Here is a 19,510-nt window from a genome sequence, read left to right on the forward strand (position 1 = left end):
GAAACAAGTGAGGCAAACAAAATAAATGCAAAAAGTACAATAAATAAACGGAGAGGATGGAAGCTGCGGAAGATGCACAGACATGCAGTGAGTATTTTGGAGTGATTTAGCTTGCACCTCATGATCAGGATCTGGTGAGTGAGATGAGGACCTTTGGGCTGGCTTCTCTCCAGCCAGCCTGATGGCCATGTCTCCAGAGAGCGGACGAGAGAGAGAGTGAGAGAGAGATGGCTTAACAATCACCCCGCCAGCCTCGGACTGCACTGGCATCTCTAATCAGCTTCCCTCATCTGCCGCATCCTGTTGCCCAGGCAACAACCAAACTCGCGTATCTCTTGCTAAGGAGCGAGGCAGAACATTAAGAAATGAGAAACAGCGATGGTGAGAGAAATACCGCTGTTCGCACAATCAAAATCAGACAGAGCTGGAATGCTTAATAACGCAGTAATTTGCACTCAGATTAATACCGTCTAGAAGGCGAGAGAGGTATCGGATTGTCTGCGAGCGAGTGTTTTTCGTACCCAATGTCCCAGCATACACTCATTTCACCTCTTTGCTTTTTGCTCTCAACTGAATGAAAATGAGTGAGACCTTTGAAGAGTTAATGTGCCTGTAGCTCTTTTCGCAAATGCAGCATGCCACCTCGCTGCCTACTGTCTGTTTAGGCAGCATTATATTCATGAACTCATAAGTGTTTTCTAATGCTCTATACGGTAGCTCCTCACTAAAAAGAAGAGTTTGACATTAGCATGGAAGGAAAACTTGCAGTGCAGCTCTAGATACAAGTATGTTGCCTTGGTTACGAAACATCCTTTATAGTCAGGAGCAAGCCTGCTGATGCGGCTCAAAAGATTTTCTGAACTGAGCAAACGTGTCTTTGTAGTTTAGAACACCATATGCAACATTTGTCCTTACACGAGAGGGTTATCAGGCTGTTCTGATACCCACAAACACAACCTGATGACTGCTTCTCACAGGGGGAATCACCGGCTGTCCACGGCCTCCTCATCACCTCCTCCTTGCCTAACAGCGAGTCCCCTCCCTGTCCATCGAGTGCAGAAAGACGCCTCAGAGGAGAGAAGGATTGAGTATTGATTCGTTCTTCTGTTAGGGTAGACTAAATAGGGGAGCGTGGACGGGCCGTGCCACTCGAGACCAGCCACGGCGGCTCAATTTTCTGAACCTTGTTCTTTTGGTGTGTAAAAGGTCAGGAGAGGTTAGTGAGTGTTAGCGCTGGACTCACCGTCTCACCAACTCTTTCATTACTCTCCTTATTCCCCTCTCTCCATCTCTTTCTTTCTTTGTCATCTCGATAGACAGCACTGTGTGAGTTTTGTTTCAGTCTGCCACAGGAGGACAGTCTTCCACTCAACCCTCGTGGAGCCAGACTTTTGACCGTTAGCATCAAGTTGGGTCGACATTACAGCTTGTATTGGCCATGAATCATCCTTTTTTCCCCCTTAAGCAACTAATTATAGTTATGTTGTTGTTTCTGTACATCTTTAGGGACAGTTATATTATATTTAAAATACTGTAGTTGCTTTAATAGACTACAAAACAAAGTTTAGACAAAGTTCGATTAGCTTAGCATTCATGCTAACACCAAAGGTCAGTGAAATCAAAGATAATAGATGGAAACAAGATGCGCCTCTGCCATTACAATGAACGGGGGAAAATGCAATTTTCTATATCAGGGGTATTTAATTAAAGAACAAGCTCTTTATACAACTGAAATATTCAAATGTTTTAAATGGTTTATTGGGCTATATCTCGCTGTCCGGATGGAACGAAGCAAAGGTCCGGATCCGGCCCGCAGTCAACCAATTGAGGATGACTGTTCTATACAGTAGCTCTAGCAAAGAAAGTCCCGCCTTCCAGTAAAAGAATCTAATCGTCATTCGATAAAGACTGATGATTCACTGGGACGGGGCTCTTGTGAGGCGCTTGCTAGCCTGTGCGCATACGCAGAAGCTACAGCAACTTTCGGAAAAGATGATTTTGGGCACAATTTAAGTTTACTATAGGAAGTTAAGGTATAGCCCATATCAGTTTAATCACCTATTGGAAATATGCTATTTCATTTTAATTTCAGCGGTTTTAGAAATATTACCACATTTGACTTGAATGGAGATCAGGGGATTATTTGGCTTCCTGATCTTTAATGCGGCTCCTAGAGGAAGACTTCACAAGCTTATAATACCACCTGATTATTCCCTAACCATTCCTTATGCTTTAACCCTCCCTTGCATCCGCTTTTCCCGGCAGACCTGCAAAAAACTCATCACAGATAATTTCCAACTCCCAACATGCTTCAGTGAACACACTTCTACTTGTCCTCAAGTGCAATGCCCCTCAAACATCAACCTCGCTGGTGTCAGTGTGTGTTAGCGTATGCTTGTTCGCAAGTGTGGGGCTTTTCCACAAGTGTGACCGAGTACACACACATGCAAACACTCGTCCAAACAGAAATGAGAAAATCAGACCTGCAGTGGGGCTTCTGGGTGATAAGCTTGTGGACTAATTAAAAGATGTGAGATCTAACATATGGACTGAGTTTAGGCTCAACCTCTCACCTCGTCCCTATGCTGGGTCCCTATGCTCTTAATCACGACGTATTCAGCTGGAACTCACACCCTAATTCAGATCAGGTTGTGTCATGTGACTGCTTTATATACAGGAGAATCAGTTTAATATTTAAACTTTAACTATTTTTGCCCCTGTAAATAAGGCTAGGTTAACATTACTAGAGTCACCCAGTTCAACCCTCTTGCGAGTGATTTCTTTATTCAAATAATGGTCTTTCTCTTAGCATTTCTATTTTGTTTCCTTCTCGGTTCCTGATGTGTATCCAAACGACGGCACCGCCCAAGAGCCATATCTAATCCTTTTTTACGTTTTGTACATGTTGGTGCGTATTTGTGTGTCTGTGAAAGGTTTGTAGTAGCACTGTGGATTATTCTTCTTCTGGTCAAATGCAAACAGCTCCCCACACTCCATGTTATAGTCTGTTAATTTCAACCAGGGGCCACGTGCCACTCAATAAATGAATTTAAATAGTGAATAAGTATACAAACAGTGAGGGACTGCTGAGATACAGCTGCCAGGGCGACACTTTAAATTCGCCTATAAATAGGGACGATTGTAACACTGGTTAGTTTTAATGGTGCTTGTTCAACGGTTATATTAAGTTGGAAAGCTTGTAATAGTTTTTTTTAATGGGGGGTCCCTTATGACAGCTTACCCCATATGTGGGACTACTACTAAAGGTCAGCATGTCTTCAATGAGCTGTATCTTTTATTTTTCCTGTGCAATAATGGAAATACTCAATAGCTTTAATAAGTTAAGACGTTAAGGTATGTGCCCATTTGTAAATTGCTTTTCAAAAAATAAACCTACACTCTAAAGAAAATTGCTTCTAAATAGTACCAAAAACGGGTTCTTTGGCTTGTAACAATAGCAGAATCATTTCTTGGTGCTATATAGAACCTTTTTTATAAGGTTCCATAAAGAACCTCACGCTGAAAAGTGCTCTATAGAACCCCAGGGGTGCCATAAAGAACCCTTTTAGTATCAGAAGTTATTTTTATTAATTAAATAATGTATTTAGCATATTTCTTTATTTATAAGTATTGTTTTTATTATGTTCAACATTTCATCTACTTTACTTTTCCAGCATGTTTTATAGTTTTAAAACAAGAAATGTAAATGTCATGTAAACCAATTTATAATTTTATTTCCTACTGCTCAGAACATAAAACGTATAAATGCATTGGAATATAGTTAAATATATTTACATTGTGTTCCTTTCACAATTTTGCATTGTTGTAAAGCAGCTTTACTGAAACAACATATGAGCCCTTAACAGAGACATGAATAAAATAAACAAGTTATAGCAAATATAAGCTCTAAAGCAGTGGAGATGTAAGAAAAAAACTGTATAGGTTATATATAAATTATAACTGTAAAATATGTATAAAGGAGGCAGCTTCCAAATTTGTGAGAGAATTTGTAAAAAATGTTCTGTATGACTTCAGTTGAAACCAGGGGGAAACATACGCTGTGAATTCAACTAAAAATATCAAAGATTTTTGATTTCATTCAAGCAGATGAATTATCTAAATATGCCTTTTATTGTTCGAAGAAAAACATGCAAAAAGAGCCAGTCATTTTTTAAGAGTTGCACAGTGGGCACGCAAAACATGCACATGTTGAATTTTTGGTCTCGATTTGCTGGACAATCTGCAATTAATGTCTATATTTTTTCACCTTGGAATCATAAGGTACTATCTGACATTTTTGTTGTAATTTGAGTTATTTACATTCTCTGCACATGAATATTTGCATGGTCAAATATTGTAGCTTTAAGCAATGCACTTCTGTGGCTTTTGTGTAAGAGAGTTTTTCACTGATTTTCAGAGAGCTGTGGCTGAAAGTTGGTACACATGTTTGTGATATTTTCAACAAACAGACAGAAAACAAATATGAGCACACACATAGTTACTCTGACCCAGAAAATCGTATGTTTATGGGTAAAACTATTATTTATGATATTTAAATAAGAATAAATTGCGCTGCGATGTTCTTTGTGAAACATTATGTATTTATTGTGACTTCAGCTCATTCTGAGTAAACATCTTATAAATATCACCACAGAAATAACTGGGAAGATGTGGCTGTAAACAATCTTTTATTAGTATTTAATGGATATTATAGCTTGTAAACGTCTGTAGATTTATAATTAAAGTGAGATTAAAAGAATGAAATGAGATGAATGCGTTTGTGAGTTCTGCATCAGTGAATATGTAACCCTGTTTCAGGTCACACAAAACTCTGAAATGGTATTTATTGCGGCTCGATGCCACGTTTCCGTCTATGTATTGATTACTTTGACATTTCCATCGACTGCTTTCAGAGCATGCCACTTTCGTGATAGTTCTCTGTTATTTACATCGCTTCTGTTTGTTTGTGAGATCACGGGCCCCGATATTCACATCTAAAATACATTTCACGTTTCCAATAACGTGGAATGCGAGCCTGAATTTATCACAGTGTCTGTGGAAAATCGACACTTTACCACTTTAGCGCCGAACAGACAGAAATGCATCTTAATAGCAGTGCATTCCCAGGGAACCCGGGGACGTATGTTTATAGCTGTCAGAAAGCACGCTAGCGAGTCGCAGTACAAATTCAAATGTGTGCACAGCAACTCGCATGGGAGGCTGTCCCCTACTCGCGTGCCATTGTCTGCCTTCCTTGGCTCTCTCTCTCCCTCTTAGATCTTTCCATCACTCGCCTTCGTCTTCTTCCTGAGACAGCCATTAACAAAAAGGCAGTGTTTAAATGGCTTTGCCTGTGCGCCTGACACGGCTGTCAGTGTGCCAGAGATTACCCCCGTCCCCTGTCCGTCCCACTGAGAGATGATGGAAGGGCCATGACAAAGTAAAGGGAGGAAAGAAATGGACAGAGAGCTGAGTGAAATGATTGACTGATTCATTACAGAAAGCAGGAAGTGGTGAATGACTGTTGCCAATGTGCCCATTATGAGGTCGTCAGTGCGTTTTTGCCCTTTTATAAGGTCATCAAAGCAACAAGGCCCATCAAAGACAATTTTTTGTTAAAATTTTTGTTTCATTGTGGCACTATCTATAAGCAATTATTTATTTGTATGTTTGTGTTCTATAATATAAATTTATAATAATATATACAATTATAATAATAACCAAAAATATTGTATAATGAAAAAACATTTTTTTTAATTAATTGCTGTATGAAATTGCTATATATTATTATTACTCTTGTCTATGAATGTATTATTAAATATTTAGCAATTTTTAGGTTAGTACGTCGTATTTCTTCCAGATTTAATGTGTAAAAAAGAGTGTTTTCTGCTTGTGAACTTTATGCACAAATACCTACCTATAAACAATGAGATCAGGCAGGAAGTTTCTATGAGGTGAAAACAAGGTAATTTCCATTTATCAGATTCTGTTGACACAGTGTAACGTGTTATCTATGTCCTTTAAGTCATCATGGCTACATCAAGTTTCATTACAATGCAATTATAAGGCCATTATACTTTTTTTTTGTATTAATATGCATAAAGACGAGACGCTTGCAATGAACTTTTTTGCTGTATAATGAATTTGTATGAACTGCAAGCATATATTATTAATTCCTAATGAATCCCTTAAAATTTTAAGACAAATTCAGCAAACTAGTCATAACATGCCAAAATTGTAAAAGCTCACGAAACAACAGATTCCAAAAGAAACATGATAATATGTCTAATTCAGCCCTAAATTATTTGAGATTTATAAAAAATCCTACAGACTCCAAAATAGATATACAATCAATATGCAATGCTCATACCTTATCGTCAGATGTAACATTGACAGAAATGCTCAAAAAGCAGACAGAGACTGAGGGAAAAATAAAAAAGACCAAATTGCAAGTCACTGACCATGAATAGAATTGAATCTCGCTGGCAGGGCAGCTGCTTCCTGCACATGCGAGGGCTTCTCCTTCTGCCCTCACAGATTGCTTTTCTCTCTCTTCTCTATTAGCCCGAAAAAAGAAAAAAAAAATACTGTACTCAGGGAGGAATAAATGAACAGGGACAATCCTGGGAAAGGATTAAGAGTGTAGAAGGCTTTAAACAGCCTCTTCTAAATGCATAAAACAGACATTTATCATTTTGTTGTAAGAAAAAATCAGATTACAATATGGTCTATTTGACGTGCAATAGAATGTGTTACAGTCGCACCAGTCTCAGCATGTTATTAGGTTTTTCTTCACCTTTGTAGTTCTGCGTCTGCATTAAAGAGTTCTCATGCATATCTATGGGTTTGGTGCAATGATATTAGTAACAGACAAAAGAAGCAATATGCTTTCCATTTGTAGGTACTTGTATTAAGAAAGATAACCAATAACTTGTTCCTGTCTCTACTTGACTTTGACTTTTATGCATATATGGATTATTATCAAATACAAATAAAATTTAGGTCATACAAAGTTTATGACAATGTGTTTAAAATTGCTTTAGTCAATCTGTTTCACTCACCATAAACCTCTTTAGTAATGTGTATGTGCCGTGACACAGCAACCACAATATCAGCTTGACAACAAGCACAATTGTTCACCCCCTCCGCTCATATCCTTTCTTTGTTTCACGGACCGTCACGGTACTGTAATCCACACACCACACAGACCCATTTTAAATGCATTTTTATGGAAACAGAGCCATGAATGAAGAAGGAAGCGCTCCAGAGAAGCGTAATATTTAAGCCGTAGATCAGAAGCCCTCGCAAATATTAGGATGCTCGCAATGACGCAAAACCTCTTTTAATTGTGCTGGAAGTGTTCCAAACGGCCCACGACTGCTGCATTAAGCATCGGCCATTGAAATATGGCCTGCATAATATGGCTAAGTGGTTGAGACCTTGCCGGTTCAAAGCTCACCACCCTCTGGCACTATGCAAAATTGTAACAGCACTAAGCGCTATCTAATGAAATCAATTTAGCCCAAAGACCTTTCCACTCTGAATAGAATTGTTTGTATCTTTGTCTGGTCGGCCTCTTAAAACCCTGCACGGCTTTTGGTTTTGTTTCATCCTTATTTGGCTATTTTTTTCTCCGGCTCTTTAAAGCTGGATAAGTGCATGTTTGTCCATTACATTCTTTAAAGAGTTAATCTCTAAAACCAGCCCACAATAGTAAATCCGTCAGGAATGACCCTTGGCAAATTATTTTAATGGATGCAAAATTCACTTGTGACTCACAGTGCTCTATAAAAAGTTATGTTTCCATATAATGAAAGTATGATTACTGCTGTTAGGCTTCTTAATTGATCATTAGAAATGTAATAACATATAAACCAAACCAATATAATTTACAATTACTTTTTATTAAGCTTAATTTAAACTTTTTGTGAGTGGAAAGAAGATAATTTAAGTCGATATTCTTTAAAAAAAGTCACTTTTTTCTCTTAAACCTCACTAATTTGAGAGAGAGACAACACTGTCTGTAGTCTAAAATAAAACACCATCCATCACGGTCCAGTGCAGAAGAACAGAGATGCTCCTCCCCCTGAGGTCACATTGATTTTAGGGCAATCAATGAGAAAGCTTTACTGTAAAAAGAGTTTAAATCATTTTCAATAGAGACATAGTAGACACGCTGAATGTTTTACTGAATGATGCAAGAAGTGTCAGATATTAAAATGCACGGTTTTCTGCCTCACCACCACTATTACAAAAAGATAATAATATATAATACACAATTGGCCTCATTCATGAAACACGAGCAGAACGATTTTGTGTGTAAATCAATCGTAAAGTCATTTTGATGTAAATCTTCTGATTAATGAAAGTGTATTTTCAAAATGTTAGTTGGTAAAAACGAAATGTAAACCTGCTCCATACCACGTGTAAGTAGTGTGTAAAACCGCACGTAACGTTCTGTGTTCTTTTAGACAAACTGACGACACTGCATTTTGATGCACTATGTATCATAATGATATTTCATGAGTCTTAAATCATTTATTGCTTTCTGTAAAACGAAGACTCCAATCACAGTGAACAAGAGGCGGGATGAACACTCCATTGACCAACCATCATACACAACAATGGAGAAATTTATATTATTGGTTACTGCACTTAAACAAATATTTTTTTGGCCATTTTATGCCTTTATTAGTACAGTGATCTGTAGAGAGGATAGAAGGCGAAGTGGATGAGAGAGAAGGGGTGCGGTCGGGAAAGGACCACAAGCCGGGATTCGAACTCAGGTCACCCAGGACGCACCGGCGCCATATGTCAGAGTAATTCATAGGCGGGGATTATGCCAATTGTGAATGAGCATGCATGGGATTGCAATTCATTAACACACAAACATTTTATTATCAAATCTGACGTTTACAAAGTATTTGTAAATCCGGAGGAGGGTTTTCAGGAAGGTCTGTTTTACGCGCAAATTACGAATGTTTCATGAATGGGGCCAAAAGTATCTAAAAGTTAACTTTTTAAATTAATACTGTTCCACTGGTTTTAAATTGGTGTTGTCTGGAGCAAACTATATGATCAGTAGTGCCTGACATCAGTAGCTTGTAACATCTGAATAATATAGAATTTAAAAGATGAAGGTTAGGTTAAACATTATCTGTCCCCTTCCAATTCCCTTCAATGAACTACTTTGTTAACTGCCAAATCCCAGCGACACACAGTGCAGGACCATAGTTAGCCTTCATCTTTTCAAAACTATAGTTCAGACTTTAAAAGTTCTGCCTTTTTATGTCTCTCATCTGTGCCAGCACCAGAAACATGAAGATTTTACTTATTAAAGCCTAAAATAATGTTCCATTCTAATAGTTGCCCCGTTGCGCCCATTTTCCTCTTAATATATTATTTAAGAGAACGGTTTTTTTTTAAGTTCGAAAGAACGCACTAACTTGCTTTACATTTACATACTTTTTCTTAATTAGTTTTTCAATCTAAACATTAACCCCGTCATGTTCATTATAATGACATTTGACTGTTGTTTCTTGGCTGACTGTAATAGCACTTCAACTTCCATTTCTTTGACATAAGGATTCATTGCTAATGGTTTTCAATGTGAATACCAAATGGCTGCGCTTTCACCCCATCAATCCTGTCTTATAACCAGTCTCACAGATCAGTCAGTCAGAAGATCTGCATTAACGGCTTTTATTGCCACAACTTTATACTGTAGTGTGAGATGGTGGTCTAGTGGGTTAAACCACTGAACTGGTTAATCAAAGGTTGCTGGTTCGATCCCAGAAGCCACCACCAGTGTGTCCTTGAGCAAGACACTTTACTCCACGTTGCTCCAGGGGGATTGTCCCTGTAATAAGTGCACTGTAAGTCGCTTTGGATAAAAGCGTCTGCCAAATGACTAAAAATAAATAATAAATAAATAATATAATAAATACAACTTAGCCTGTAAAGCAGACCTCAATAGATTTTTATACTGTCCTTTTGGTTTGCACAAGGAAGACTATTGAAATTCTTTTCAACACAAAACCATATGCCAATTTTAGACTGCATTTTAAATTGTGTTCTGTACAGATTTGTGGTCGTGTTTGTTCATGATTTGTATCTTTCTTTTATAAACCGGTAGCTAAAACAACACTGTGTACACATAAAAAGTTCTATCGTACTGCACGTTCCTTCCTACTGTATTCCCCCATCCTGTTATATTTTTAAAAACTAGAAAGCGCCCACATTGCAAGACACCACACATGTTCAAAGAAGAGAAGAAAATCGTCAAACTGGACGACCTGAAACAGTGTATGTTTTTGCTTCCCTTTATTTCAGCAGAACCCCGGCATGCCGTTACGGTATAAAAGACACCGCCGAGATCTCCACAGATCTTCTCCATTAGCGTTTTCACTAGATCTCTTTTCAACCGCTCAGCTTCTTTGAAGACACAATCAGACTTCTCTTCATGCTGAGGTGACATAAAATGCAAACGCCTGATCCTTCTTGAACCTTCCTCCTTCTGGCTTTGCTTTTGTTGCAGCTTTTCTTTGCAGTGGCATTTTCCCCTCGGTTCAAAATTGATTCCCTCTTTTTTGGTTGCGCAGTTAGATTTTTTGTGCCTTCCTTTTCTCTCCCTCATTGTTGCAGCATAGAGATCCCATTCATCGAAGTTCACAAACTGTTCTCCAGTTCACTCCGTTCCAAGAGAGGCAAGTGCAAATTCACAGGGCTTGCGGATGAGATCCGGAGAAAACCGGTCTTTCCTTTTGAACCCTGTTCTGACATGTGTGTCTTTGTCCACTATGTCACTCTGATGCGCTTGACCTCATCTGTTCAGCTAATGGGTGATGGAGAACAAAGTACACACAGACATTGGCCTTCTAACTATACACACTGTCTTTATCTTCATGGTTTTCTCTACATCGATTGTCCATCACAGGTCCCACATAAGCTGATTTGTCTTTGGACAGTTTCGGTTTTACAAGAAACGACCCCAACAGTGGTGCATTGATGTTTTACACCATCAAAGAATTGACGACACACATCTGCTAGCTATGCTAACTCTTTCTACAAACAGTGAGACATGAGACAAACACATGTCTATACAATCGGTAGAGATTTTTGACACGCCACAAAATGTTACGTGTTTCCAGCGGACTCTGTGCTTCGGCATGTCTGAAAGCTCTTTGAGGACGCAGACTGATTGCCTGTCTGAAACGGCCCCGGGCGAGACAGGCAAGATGGCCCTCAGTCTCGAGACGTAGACAGTTTTGAGGACGGATTAGAGAAGCTTGTATCTCACCGATCACACTCAGCCATGTGTCTTTTGACTCCGGCTCTATTTTCAGAATATGTTACAGGTTATTGTATATCAAGGGTGACAAGACTAGCTTTCTCTTTTAAGAGTCGGTAGTGTCATAGCCCACATGACCAGAAAACCATTTGCACCCATCGAGAAGTGTCTGCTCATGGGTTCTCATGTAGAAATGTGTTTGAGAGCGTCTCATTGTCTCAAAGAGGTGTTTTAATGCTTATGTGGGGTTTGTGTGACCTGGAGAATGGGGTCGGTTATAGAATATATGTATGTTGCAGAATATGTCGGGGTCACAAATGGTGTTGTTGTACTGTGTTGTTTTAGCACTGATGTTTATTTTTTCGCTTTTTTAGATGGATTATATCTCCATCTTGCAGGCCAGTTTTTAGTGTTTGCGTTAAGGAGAATTCAGACTGCTGTATAGGGCTGTGCTTTTTCTCCATTATACAATGTAACAAGGTACTAGCCTTCTGCTGATCTCAAAACAGCAGTTTAACATAAAACAGTTACTAAAATTGAGTCATCCAAAACTTCAGAAGCTGTCCTCACAAAACAAGTTCCAGGCGTAGTCACCCATCAGTGCTTCATCCCACCTTCTCTGTGCTACAGACAGTGACAATTGGAAAATTACTTTTAAAATATGTGAGCATTTTTGTAGGTTTTGTTTATTATTGGAGACTGAGTCGGTGGATTTGTAGAATCCATGTGCGGAGTTTATTAAACACAAAGCAGCACAACAAGGTAGAAAATGGCACAGGGTCGTAATGAAAACCGTAATCCAAAAAACGAACAACAGGGCGAAGTCCGTAATCCAAAAAAACGTGGTCAAAAGAAAGCAACAGGTCAAACACCTGAGAAACAAACAATAGAATAAGGCCGCTTGATAAGACTGGCAAAACTTTGCAATGTGAATAACAAACAACATGGCTTAAATATGCTCTGAACAGGAAGTGAAAGAAGAGTCTCTACAGTGAGTCAGAACTCGGTAAATTGTAAATGTACTTAATTTGATGTATTAATCCTGTTAATGTTTTTTATTGTATAATTATTACGTTCTAAAATACATAAAAGGGTTCATAATCTAATTGGGATTAAATGTGAGATCTGCTGGTGATGGTTTCATTAAAACCCTCACAGCTCAAATCTGTTTTAGTGTCTTTAAGTGCGTAAATAAGCTTATTTTTTTCATTGAATTATCATGACAAACTTGTTTTTAGCAATTTCGACCCTTTTTCTGTCTGTTAAAGAGATGGCGGTAAACAAGCCGATTTGCTCTCCCTCTCTTATTCAGAAGGTTTGGATTTGGGCCTGGTCTAGCAATCCTCCATATTTTTTAACATCAATGAAAGGAAGCTGGCTTCACACTCAATCAGCTTGCTGCCTCTAAGCCCTGAAGAGAACATGCTTAGAGAGTGAGGGAGTCAAATACAGAGATACAGAGCAAAAAAGAGAAAACCAGAAGCAGAGAGAGGGGGAAAAGAGATATAATGCTAAGGAAAGAGAAAGTGGAAGCAGATAAGAGCCTGAGAGAATCTTGGGCTTGGTGTCCTGATGTTTTGTCTCCTGACTCCTGACTCGGTCATCAGTTGCTACTGTTAGATAGTAGTTTGCATAAATAGGACATAGAATAGGACTTGAAACATTATGCATGGTTTTACTGTTGAATAAATTGTGAAGGTCAGTGAGGTGTGACTTTCCAAAAAAAAAATTATGCCGATTTAAAAGCAGATATTTGATGTTTCTATATAATCTAGTGTTGAAATAAAAAATATATATCTCACAGTACATTTTCTGTAAAGAATATATGGACAAACAATATGTCAAATGAAAGAACAGAGTCTCAGCTTTCAAACAAAAGAAACCGTATTCTTCTATCTTCATTTGTTCGTTTTTTATTACTCTGTAGATGTGGGTAGGTTTCTTCAAAAATACATCACTTTGATTAAACGGCTGAGATAATTAATGTTTTTTGTCAAAGATTCCGCCCAGATTACACTCAGAACAATCATTAAAAACCGCTAAAACATATACGTTCTAGGTTATGGGATTCTGTACTTTTTCCCAAAGGTGTGTAATAGCGTCACCTGCTGTTAAACAGTACAAACACTGATCGCCGTAATTTCTCGTCTTTGGCGGGGAACCGTTTTTTTTTAAATGACGAGATAACTCGTCAATGGCGGTGAAAGCGTTAATATTGTTTTATTACGGCCTTGGTTTTGTTATCTGACCCAAACCTTAGATTAGGGAGAATCGGATCAGTCAGGCTCTGTCTTTAGTTTCCCATATACCGTGAGTCATAGTCATTTAGATTATGAGATTACCCTACTTCTGTCAGACATCTTGACAAAACTAAAGCATTTGGGACATTTCGTTCCATATTGTTGATGTGTTTTAATAAGGACTTTATTATAATCTCCTTTTTTCATTGCATTCCTCTCTTTTTGAATTCAATGCCGATTTTTGGTCCTGTCAAACATTACTTTAGGCTCTTAGTTCTCAAATTTAATTGGTATCAGTCCCTCGACATTTGCACAGACATTTCTACAGTTTCGTGGCCCCCTTCCTCTTTTGCGAGTGTTTTGTTTGTTCCCACGAGCACTTAGGATCTAGGGAGATAATTCATGTTTTACAAATACGAAGTGGATAAAAGATCTCATGAGACTTGGATGAGCCGGGCGGAAATGCTTACACCATAGCTCTAGCTGAAAGGGCACTGGTTCCCAGAGGTAGAATATCTTAATTTTTCATGAAAGCTTCATGCTTTCAGTGGCCCACAACATGTGGTCAGACCACCACACCAATGGTCCAACAGAGTCTTTACAGCTAACACCACTCTCTTGGGACGCCAATGGGGTAAGAAGTGTGGGGCTTGGCCATAGTATAACGGTTAGGACATCTTAACATTTAGTGTTTGTGGCTATTGGTACCACATTTTTATCACTCATATCTGCTTGCAGACCGCTAAGATTATGGAAAAGAAAGGTCGCTCAGAAGGGAACAGATAGTCTACTCAAGTTTTCTGTAATGTATTGTAAATGTCTTTTTCTGCTTTCTGGTCTTATAGTGTAGACTAGAATAATCAGGTGATCAGTCTGAACGCAGACAGGAGACAGAATCAGCTTTTTTTCAGTTAATGAGAACCTGGAATTGTGCCCTGACTTAGTAATTTATTTTGATTAAACTGAAACAAACTAATTCAAGTATCTTTGATTGAAGAGCAGGAGAACAATTACTGTAAATGGCATGTTGAGATTATGTCTAAGCTGCTGTTTATAATTTATTTTGTTTTTAGTGCAACAGCTTGTTCAAGTAAAGATCAAAGCAGAAAAAACTAATTTTGAGAGAGATGAGGGCAGTGATAAAACATGATGACTGCTGTGAATTACTAGACTCTTAAAATAATATATTTTCACAGAGATGTTTAGAGATAACAGAACTGCACCATATTTCAACAACATGCATTTTTTATGACTTTCTCTGGGAAAGCTTACACAAAAACATCTTCAAAATTCTATTGCCAAATGGAAGTTTTTAGCACCGCAGATCTTACTGCTTGATTGCTTAGATGTTTAGTCTTTGGATTCCTAAAGGTTAGGACCAGTCACACGGGAAGTATTCAGAAAAGAGAAGATTTGGGGAATGAGGCTTCTCGACTGGTATTGGGAGGAGGGGTTGGGGCGAAGGTCTTGATTTACTGCCATCCATCAAAGCTGGCCAGCTGCTGGTCTGGCAGACAGAGGGCACCAGTAAAGCCAGAAGCTTCACTGAGACAAAGCCTCTCTGGCCGAGGCTCGTCATTACCGTCGTGGCGGGGTTACGCTTTGTGGGACCATCTGTATTAACGGGCCATCTGATGGAACTCCCAGAAGGAACACAAATGAATCCGCATGACTCTTGCGGGCATTTCCCAGGCTGTAATTAAGCTCAGACGTGGCATGGCTTGCCAGGCTCGAGTGCGAGGAGGTTCAATCCTGCTCATTAGCATGGCACCCAAAGTCAGAGCGTTAACGTTGCTATAATTACGACCCGGGAATGGCGATTCAGAGTGCATTTGGTCTGTGGGTTTATCCCTACCGCTTCAGTAGCTCTGCTGAGGCAACCCCGCTGGCAGATTGTCTCAGAGATTGAGAAATGAACCTAAAGCAAAGTGCTCCGATGGTGGTTGGGATGCTGTGTGCATGTTGGCACGTGGATAAAACGAAGTTTGAGTGTCACCGGAATAATTTACCTGCTACTTTTGCCAGCAGTGGTTGTGTTTCAGCTGGAAGGCCTGCAATTAGTCAAATGGAGCGTTTAGAGGCACTCCATTGTGCTTTGAGCCAGCTGGCCCGGGTGTGAAGATATTCCTCTCTGTCCTGGCTAACCGATGTACACTCGCATACAAGAGGCTATCGGGTACGCCAGGTAACTTCTGTAGAGAGATGTAAACCTAAGAATAAATAAGGGTTCACCTTTCTGAACCCACAGATCTGCATCTCCAGAAAGAAAGGCTGCTGTAGCCACTGGGAGCCTGGCAGGGATAATGAGACCATAATGAACTCCCAGCGTGCTGGAGGGCTTGGAGTGCCATTCCGGTCCCATGACTGGCCCAGGTCAGCCAACACACCAGGCAGGCATATTGAAGCGCAGGGACGGAACATGGCGGTCCGTGCTCTTCCTTTGTATGCGGCACGTGTTGTTGTCTGGGCTCTGGCAGTGGACCTCTGGACAGGTGCTGGCTCTCCTCTGACGTTCAGGATGTAGCTCTCTGGTGGCTGCTCTGTGATCATTTGCTGAATGAAAAACTACATTATGTTATCTGAAAGAAGGCTTGTGTTATCAATGAGACACATGTTATGTTGTTGCCAGAAGTGTTTATAGAGGAATAAATTTAAAACATTGTTGAAAATAAATATATAAATTAACAAATGAATAATAATGACATCGACAACTATTATTATTATTAATAATGTGACAAAATATCTAACTTTTAAATAGACTATTAGGTTGTCAGATGACTAATCAACTAGTCAACCATCATGACATATCCTCAGCCTATACTGGTGTGATGCAATTAAAATAAACTCTTTGACTCGCTCATTCATTTCCATACTCCATCAACTCCGCCGACCAGTCAAACTCATCAGAGGAGCAAATATTCATTCTAGACTTTAGAAAGCTCTGATGCGTGCGATAAATGGGGATGCTTTAATCTTCAGGCTTGGCTACCAGTTGCAGGCACCCTTCATCCCTCTTTCTCTCTATCTCTCTCCTCCGGCCATTCCCCCCTTGTTTCTCTGAAATCAAATCACATTAATAGCTGCTCCAATGCGTCCTTTGTACCTTTTCTGGCCACTAATGCCTAATGACCCATGCAATATTAATTGAATCACTTCAGGGCGGCCAAATAGTTTTGTCAAACAAGTTAGCAATTTATGTAATTGTTAACCATGCGGTCTTCCTTTTTTTAATCTTTTCTCCCCCAAGCACAGAGAAGAAAAAAAGCAGTGTACATAATAGTGACAAGCAATGGATTTCTGTTTTCATTGGCTCCTAATTGGATAGTTACTGATAGAGTGGAAAGGAAAGGTGGTCAGGCATGGAATAGCGAAGCAGGCTTAGTTCTGCCAGCTTGTTTTAGTCAGACAAGTGGCCATGAGAAAGACACAACGGAACACAATAGAGACTTCTTTGATCTCTGAAGGAAATAACAGGTGTAAAATAAGAGCAACATTCAACATAAAGTGCCCTGAAACCACATCCATAGAGTGCAGTGTAATTTAGATCATACTGTGTATTTGCTATTTTGTAGTGCATTTCTATATTTACATTTACACAACTCTATCAAGCAATCCTTTCAGATAGGCTTTTCAGAGACATAATCTGTGTTGTTTACATTTTGACACTGGTAATTCATTGATTTGGGCATGATGGTGGTTCTTTGTGTTTAATGTAGTTTGTCGCTCAGTGGGGATTGAAACAGATGTGCAGCTTCGGGGCATCATGCAAGGCTCAGTTTACGGTGCTCTTAACAATAAACATGATTCAAAACATTTAACAAATGTTATGCTTACAAATTTAAATCCATTGATCCAACAACAGAGCACATTAAGTACACAATGTGGAAAACAATTGATTCCTTATCAAAAGGGCTTGTTTTTATCATTGTTGTAGAATACAAGCAACACATTCGCAAGATTTATTAAGCCCAGTTTCAAGCAGCAATTCTGAACGGTTCTATTCATGTTTTTATGTATAAAGTAAATACTTAATCCACATTCATTTTTATGTGCAATCGAAGGAGTATGAGGTGGGAGTAGTTCTTCTGGGGGTGGGGATATATTGTTCAAAAAAGGTCACATTTTCAGGTTGTGCATTTAGCATTTTAATTAAATAAAACAGGACATAATAAATGTGTGAGCAAACAAAAATTCAGCTGGGAATGCTGCGGAAATGACACTTCAACTTTTAAGTTTCAGACATTATTTTTGTCTCTATAATGACCTTTTTAACCCAGTTTGTTTGTTGATATCTGTACATGAGTTGATAAAGTGAATTCTATAAAATTGTGCAGCATTGGTAATAAAGTGCTTTGCGAGTAAAGGGAGATGCCACATAAAAGTTTATTGACTTGTGTTTGGTCCTCAAAAGTAAACGTTTAGTGTCTCTCCTCAGGATATTAAAGTGATACAGTATTTTTAATGACCTTGTTACTGGTTAAAATTAATCCGCAGTCGATGAACTTATCCAGGAACACTTCATTGCTTCCATAAAGTGATAGTTCACCCAAAAATAAAAATTCAGTGATCCTTTACTCACGCTCTTGTCATTTCAGACAATATTTCAAGATATTTTGAATAATGTTAACATTGGGTTTGTGTCCACACAATAGAAGTGAATAGGGGCCAGTGCTTTTCAGTTACCAACTTTCTTCAAAATATCTTCTTTTTTGTTCTGCGGAAGAAAGAAAGTCAAGAAGATTTGAAGTGACAAGAGGATGGGTAAATGATGACTTTAATTTACCTGCGTTTTATGAGCAACCGAACTGCACGTATGCTCGATGAAAAGACATTTCAGTTGCATATTGTATAGTGTTCTGTCCCATTTGCAATTAATTGCTTTACTGCATTGATCTATAATGTATTGCTCTTTATAACTTTTAGGGCTTTAGCTGTACGTTAGGTCATTACTGAAGGAATTATCGTTTCCAGACTCCTGTTGCTCTTGTCAATTGTGTATCATGTTCCTTCGAGATTTTGGTGTACTTACTGCTTCATCCATTTTCCTTTTGCCTTCAGGGTTTTAACAGCCATTGCCGCTAAAGAAGAGTCCCTGACGTACACTGCTGCCATCATCGTCTTTCAGTGTAGTTAATAGCTTCGTGTTGAGACCTTAAACACCACAGAATCCTCCTAAACATTTCTGAGTTTCTCACTTGCCTTCGGGCTCCTCATAATTTATTTACTTCTGTCCTTTCAACACTCTGTACAATGTTACTGTGCAATCTTTGGTTGTGGACATCTTTTACGTCTCTGTCAAACTTTGGATTATTACTTGGAGGGAATTATAATAGTTCTTTAGGTAGAGTCCGGGGTTTCTGCTGCTTTTGATTATATACTTGCTTATAATGGACCTTCGTGGACTGGCCATCTGGCGTTTAGGACTTTTCCCTGTGGGCCTTGTCTAAATGTGGGCCGAAACACGAACGGCTGAAGGGAACACAAACCACAGGTGCGATTGGGTGCAGTCGCGGACAGTCGGAGGAGAAATAAAATTGATTACTCGACAATCAATAAGCTTTCGATAAATTGATCGTTGATTGGTGATATTAGAGCTAAGTTATAGTATTAACCCGATATGTAAATCTGTTAGCTAGCTGAAATATCATTGTGATGGGTCACATAAGTTTTAAAATCGAAGGGGTAGGTCGATGAATATCCACAAAAGTCTTGAAATAATATCACTACTGTATGCTTTACATGCGATCATGCATTTCCATAGTATATATATTTAAACGTTTCATCTGCCTATAGTACAAGGCATTGATATATTGTGTATTGATCAGGGCATTGACTGTGCTTAACTGACTTTGATCGAGTTGTATTAAATGGGTACGCTGTTGGTGTTTGAGAAACATCTACATTTACTTTCTTCACAGTGACTGAACTTTGCTTGCAGTACATAAAAGTATTATATCGGCATATATTTGGGGCTCGTTCT

The 19,510-nt window shown here is 38.9% G+C and overlaps 1 protein-coding gene across 1 annotated transcript in view; it reads left to right on the forward strand.

The window, feature by feature from the left end:
* Nucleotides 1-19,510, forward strand: part of ctnna2 (catenin (cadherin-associated protein), alpha 2) — a 372,393-nt gene that overhangs the window by 215,534 nt on the left and 137,349 nt on the right. The gene's annotated exons all lie outside the window — the stretch shown is intronic.

This window comes from Triplophysa dalaica, chromosome 2 (genome assembly GCF_015846415.1).
Source record: "Triplophysa dalaica isolate WHDGS20190420 chromosome 2, ASM1584641v1, whole genome shotgun sequence".
NCBI lineage: Eukaryota > Metazoa > Chordata > Actinopteri > Cypriniformes > Nemacheilidae > Triplophysa > Triplophysa dalaica.